Here is a 7,331-nt window from a genome sequence, read left to right on the forward strand (position 1 = left end):
TCTCTTTCAAGCAATTCAGATCTTGCAATCTCAGATCTGAGAATTCAGATCTCAGTTTTGAAGGTTAGTTGGCCGAATTACTCTACAATAACACCCTTATTCAAGAAACTTCAAATATAATTCATGACCATTTGAATGAATCAAAAAGAATTAGATTGCTGAACTGAAATTTTACAAGCTGAAATACATCAAGGAAGAATGGAAACAAGGAGAAAGAAGAAAGAAAATATAACAAAGAAACTGAATTCAAATCAAAAGAGAATGAAACTACAAATGATTTATTACAAAAGATCTTTGAATCACAAACCCTCAATTCAAACTCACCTTCTTCTTCTACCTTGCTTATCTTGAACTTGCTTCAGCCCTTCTTCTTCTTCTTCCTTGCACCTAGCCTTCTTCTCTTCTCTTCTCTCAAGGTGGCCGAACCTCTAAGAGTGGGAGAGCCTTCCTCTCAAGCAATTGAACAACTTTCTTCCCTCCTAGAGGCCTCCTTATATAGTTTTTCAAGGGGGCTCTTGCCCCTTCTTGAAGCCTCTAGAATGGGGTGTATTACACCCCTTATGAACCTTCTAGAGTGCTCCCTCCTTCTCTTCAAGAAACTCCTAGAAGTTGCCGCTCCTAGCTCCCTTTGGGCTGCTATTTGGGCTACAACTTAGCTTGCTTTTGAGCTCATGTGGGCTACACTCTAGGCTGTTATTTGGGCTAAAAATGGGCTGGGCCGAAATTTCCTTCTTGCTAGGATTCTTCCCTTGGATTTTCCAAAGAGTTTCACTTGCTCTTCTTGGGCCGAATGAAATTCTCTTGCTCTCATGGCTGGGCCGGGCTGAACTTGATAAATTTTGGGTTTTCTTTTCTTGCTTTTGCCTTCTTTTTGTTGATTTGGCTCCCCCTGAAATCTTTCTTGCAATCAAGCTAAAATAGGGCAAAATTTAATTAAACCATCATAAAATTTCATGCAAAAACCTCATAAAATATGGATAAATTGTAGGTTCATCAAATACCCCCACACTTAAGCTTTTGCTTGTCCTCAAGCAAAGACATCAGCCATAAACTTAACATTCCCCCCTTCTGTTCACACCATTTACCTGGTGAACTTTTTAAGATAGAAATGCATTGAGTAGTCGGGGAACTTTTATAAGTGCTCAACTCTTATTCTTGTAAATTACCATTTAAGATATGTATCAGATCCAAGGAAAGGAGAATATGAATTTCATCATAGTCTAGCCTTCACTCCTAATTCATATATAAATCAGCTCCTTAATTGTCAAGGTTAATAATCAAATTTCACTAAGTTTCACATCTGTAACTAAATATCAATGAGAGTTCAACTTTAGAGTGCCCCTTTGAACCTCAGCTATCACCACAATTTCTTAATTCTAGGGGTGAGTGCAATCTTATGCTCCATCTTACCCTTTTCTTTTCTTCTTTTCTTTTTTTTTTTTCGGTGTGAGTGCATTTTATGCTCCATCTCACACACTTTTCTCTCTCTTTTTTTTTTTTTTTTTTTTGGTGTGAGTGCATCTTATGCTCCATCTCACACTGGTCACTTGCTTGAGGTCGGTAAATAGGACTCATGTTCTAAGCTGCTAGTTTTACTATTCAGCTCAGAATAGTAGAGTCAAATTGGGCTTTTGTCCTTCTTTGCAATTATTGAACCTCAAGAATCAGCACTTCAGATGTGCACTTAGCTTTCTTGACCATTAACAATGAAATCAAGGGCTTTCATACACATGAAGGAAGTTAGGGCTAGTCATGCTGAAAAGCATATTCAGCTCCCCTTTTCTCATGCATATATCAAATTGGGTCATTCACAAGAATAAAAACTTAACAAGTACATCAGTCTCCCTCAACTCATTGAGTTCCTTCTTAAAAAAAATCATCAAATAAATAGTAATGAACTTGAGGGGTTCCAGTCTTTTTTGGTTATGTCATTGCCTGCATATGTGTGTTGGGGTGAATGAGGTGCATGGTTTCAGCCCCCATACCCTAGCCTCGGGCTCACTCCCCCACACTTAAGATGAACATTGTCCTCAATGTTCCTACTGTTAGGGGAGCACAATAAAACCAACAAGAAAAATACCAAGTAAAGAGAAGGGTAAAGAGGATTTCCTGAAGATTAATTTCCAGATATGCAAGAGTTCTTTTGGTGGGAGCCTCTTCTGCTAGAATTTACTTGCAACAGAGATCAAGAGCTTTGTTCTAATTAAAAATAATTTAAACCAAATAATAAAAAGACTACTATTCACAATTCAAAAGAATGTAAGTAATCCTAATCTACTAGCTATACAAGAAAAATTTACAAAGCCAAGTAATTAATAAGACAAACCAAAGTCATTTGCTTCACTCTTTTTCTCTCTCTCTCTCTCTCTCTCTGTTTTTTTTTTTTTTTTTTTTTTTTTTTTTTTTTTTTTTTTATAAACAAGAAAAACAGAGCTTCATTACTGAAAACCAACATTCAAGTGTGAAGTAGATTATTAATGAAAAAGAAAGTTAGCTAAATTAGCAATAGATATTATTACACACTATTCTAGACTAAATAGAAGTAAACATATCTAACATCTACTGTAAACAAATCTACAATCATTGCTGAATTTATGATCTTTAAGCTGCTCTTCAAGTTCTAACAAAAAGAAAAAAATCAGATTTGAAAACTTAACTTTTGAGAACAGTCACTTACAAAAACTCCAAACCTAATATCAATAAGTAGGTCTAAAATCTGTTGCAGTTAGGTTTGAAATAAGTTTGATCCCAAGAGCTTAAGACTTCTCTTTCAAGTCCCAACTTAAATGTCTTGTATGCCTCAATTGATTGCAGAGGCCTGAAATCAGATCTGCAATTTTATAATGAAAGCAGCCTTGATTCAGATCTGAATACCATTACATCAAAAATATGAAGCTCTTTTTGGACCTCACAAACATCAGTCCTAATCCAATACAACCAATTCAGATTGGGTGCAAGTGATTTAAAAGATAACAAAACATCAAGTTCACAAAAATTTCAGATCATGTACTTATACTGCCTCTGATTCTCATGCACTTCAGAACTGATTTTACCATTCATGGCTTAAATTTTCATCAATGAGGCAAGTCTGATGCATCAAATTGTGAATTGGGTGCTGTCACTACCCGAATTCACATCAAAATAGAGTGGGTTCAGGTCTGAGTTTAGATGAACTCAGATCTGAACCTAGCAGAATGCAGTCCTGCAACCGGCTGAACACAGATCTGAACTTCAAATCTGAGTTTCAGATTTGAAAACTCACATGCTAATTTTTCATTGTTTTCTTTTTCTTTTCTTTATCTATTTTTTTTAAATAAATCTAAAACAAAATACAGCAATAAAACCAAAATCTTTTTGGATGAGTGCAGGTTTGATTGATGAATGCAATTCAAATCTGAACTCATTTTGAGATTTATTTATTTATTTATTTTTTTTTTAGAACCAAAAGAAGAAGAGAAATTTGATTTGCATAAGCTACATTAAAACTGAAACTAAGGATGGAACAATCAAGTATCAAGAGAAGAAACATGGCTCCATCAATGTAGCCGTTGATGGAGTATACACTTATTGGAATGTAGTACACACGGCTGCACACACCCATTCAGATCTGCTAGACTTTCTATTCATGCACAGCTGAAATCAGAGCTATCTAACTTGAAAAAAAATTCAAAGATCAGCCCAGGACAATTCACAATGCCAATTTAGTAATGTTAATTGTAATACAAACCTGTTCAAAACCTGCCCTGGTTCAGTCTTGCTGTAGCAGGTCTGCTATAGTAGCCCTGCTATAGGTCTGAACTCTAATAGAAAAATGGTGTGGAAGTGCCACTTTGCATGAAATCTCTTGAGGCATAAAAAAATTCTCAGATTAAATATACTTTTCTTCAACCAAATCAGCTTAGATAGATCGGAGTACAAGTTATTTAATACAGCAAAGTATGCCCTGTATCCTGCTCTGTTCACAACCCCAGTTCAGATCTAGGTGATTGCAGATCCGAATTTCTTCCACCATGACTATCCAATTGTTTTTGGGAGATAGCAGATTTTTTTGTAGGGTGTATTGGGGTGAAAATAACCCCCAATTACCCTTTGAATTTATATCAGTTCAGGTCTGAGTTCAAGGGAACTCAGATCTGAACTGTTGCAAATCTGCTACAGCAGAACTCAGATCTGAACTCAGATCCGAGTTCTGATCCGAATCCTTGGTTTCCATTCTTTCGGTTATATGGTTTTCTCTCTCTCCTTTTTTTGTTTTTTTCACTATTTAAATATATTTTTTGTAATGAAAGAAAAGAATAATAAAGGGCAGAGAACAGATTTTTTTTTTTTTTTTGAGTATTGCAGTTCTGCTATAGCAGAGTTCAGGTCTGAACTCAAGTTTGAGTTCGGATCTGAAATCTCAATTGCCTTACCTTCAGTTATTTCTACCAAATTGCCTTTGAGGAGTAGCAGAAGTGTCCTAGGGTAAATTGGGGTGGTTATGACACCAAATTCCCCTCAAAATTGCATCAGTTCAGGTCTGAGTTCAGAGGAACTCAGATCTGAACTGTTGCAAATCTGCTGTAGCAGAATTCAGATCTGAACTCAGATCTGAATTCTGATCCGAATTCTCAATTTCTCCTCTTGTTGTTCAAAAGATCTCCTTTTTTTTTTATTTTATATATATATTTTTTTTCTTTTTTTTTGTAATGGAAAAAGAAATAAAATTCTGAAACACAAGCAATTCTTTTCAGCTGAGTGTTGCAGATCTGAAATCTGCTGATCTGAGTGCCGAATGCAACTCAGATCTGCAACACTCATGTTTTTGTGAATTTTTTTCTTTTTTTTTTTTCTTTTTCAAGGGAACAACACCAAGATTGAATAGAAATCAAATATGCCTTTATTAAAATGAAAATGAAACCAGAAAAAGAAAGTAATCTACTTAAGAAAGAAGAAACATAACTACAGTAGTACAGCAGTTGCATTCAAAACTAAAATGTAAAGTTAAGCAAATTAAACCAACTATGAATGCAATGCTGAATGATACCAGATTAAGAATGCTCAATGTTTCCTAATATTGCTTCTATAAATCCCCGGCAACGGCGCCAAAAACTTGATGTGTGGCTCATTGTGACACTAGCAAGTGCACTAGCCGTTCAAGTAATAAAGTAGTGAGTGAAGTATCGTTCCCATGAGGATTTAGGAAACAATTACCAATACTAAATTGAACACTTCTTATCTGATCAACAAATAAATCAAAACTCTAATGAAAGCTAAGAAATCCTAAATTAAAATCTATCTAAATCATTGGCCCAATTGCCTTCAAATCAGGTTAGAAGAGTAAGCAGAAAATGTCAATCTCAGAATTCAGCAATCTATCAATTTAGATCATTCGAATAAATCATGATTGAGCCTTGGTTTGGTGAAACCCCAAGGTCATGAACAGCCTCTCTCAAGCGCATGTTCATCCTATGCATGAGTGACGGTTCTTCTATCTCTAGCAAAAATCTAATCCCCATGCATGCATTTCTTCAAACACTTCTAAGGCATCAATTCAAATCTGAATTGATCACCAACTGAATTGTGCAAGTTATCTCTAACCTTGCACTCAATTCAGTTCTTGAATAATAGATCTGAATTCCTAGAGTCTCTCTCAAGCACTCTAGGAATTCCAAGCTGTATATTAATTCGGCCAATCTGAAAATTGCAGATCTGAATTCTCTTTCAAGCAATTCAGGTCTTGCAATCTCAGATCTGAGAATTCAGATCTGAGTTTTGAAGGTTAGTTGGCCGAATTACTCTACAATAACACCCTTATTCAAGAAACTTCAAGTATAATTCATGACCATTTGAATGAATCAAAAAGAATTAGATTGCTGAACTGAAATTTTACAAGCTGAAATACATCAAGGAAGAATGGAAACAAGGAGAAAGAAGAAAGAAAATATAACAAAGAAACTGAATTCAAATTAAAAGAGAATGAAACTACAAATGATTTATTACAAAAGATCTTTGAATCACAAACCCTCAATTTGAACTCACCTTCTTCTTCTAGCTTGCTTGTCTTGAACTTCCTTCAGCCCTTCTTCTTCTTCTTCCTTGCGCCTAGCCTTCTTCTCTTCTCTTCTCTCAAGGTGGCCGAACCTCTAAGAGTGGGAGAGCCTTCCTCTCAAGCAATTGAACAACTTTCTCCCCTCCTAGAGGCCTCCTTATATAGTTTTTCAAGGGGGCTCTTGCCCCTTCTTGAAGCCTCTAGAATGGGGTGTATTACACCCCTTATGAACCTTCTAGAGTGCTCCCTCCTTCTCTTCAAGAAACTCCTAGAAGTTGCCGCTCCTAGCTCCCTTTGGGCTGCTATTTGGGCTACAACTTAGCTTGCTTTTGAGCTCATGTGGTCTACACTCTAGGCTGTTATTTGGGCTAAAAATGGGCTGGGCCGAAATTTCCTTCTTGCTAGGCTTCTTCCCTTGGATTTTCCAAAGAGTTTTACTTGCTCTTCTTGGGCCGAATGAAATTCTCTTACTCTCATGGCTGGGCCGGGCTGAACTTGATAAATTTTGGGTTTTCTTTTCTTGCTTTTGCCTTCTTTTTGTTGATTTGGCTCCCCCTGAAATCTTTCTTGCAATCAAGCTAAAATAGGGCAAAATTTAATAAACCATAATAAAATTTCATGCAAAAACCTCATAAAATATAGATAAATTGTAGGTTCATCAGCAATCCATCTTATCCTTAAATAAAATCACCATAGGCTTCTTAGTTAGTAGGAAAGTTAAATAAAACATCATTTTCGTGGCACTTGTCTCACACCCATAACACATCCCACCCAGTTCTCCTTTAAACCCATAACTTTATCTTTCCTCAACTTCCTTGCTTTTTTATGATAGTTGAAAGCGAGTTGCACATGTTCAAATGATTTTTTGCACTTCAACCTTCATCACCCTTCTTCCTAATATTCTTAGAAAAGTTCATGACTTTTGGTGAATTACTTGCTAATATTCTCATACCTTAGTCCTTGTAACCGTGATTGGTGAAATTGCACTCACTTCAATCTCCAAGTGCAAGTGTCATATTAATTTATAGGTGAAGTATTTGAGTACAAGTAAGATTGACTTACATGAATATTGAGTACAACTAAGAATTAGGGGGTTCTACCCCGAGGGCACACCTTGGGGACCTCTGAACTTGTGAATGTTGCAGGGCTCTATGAAAGCAGCTGGGTTCATACAAACTCTCCTCGGCTCGTCCAACTCTTGGTCTCCCTCTTTCATCTATTGCCGATTTTGATAGAAGTTGATTGACACCACTTGTAGAAACCAAGAAAACAAGCTGTCGTGGATACATTCATAGGGAGG

Source organism: Nelumbo lutea, chromosome 7, assembly GCF_056320005.1.
Source record: "Nelumbo lutea isolate HS-2025 chromosome 7, American lotus-T2T, whole genome shotgun sequence".
Lineage (NCBI taxonomy): Eukaryota > Viridiplantae > Streptophyta > Magnoliopsida > Proteales > Nelumbonaceae > Nelumbo > Nelumbo lutea.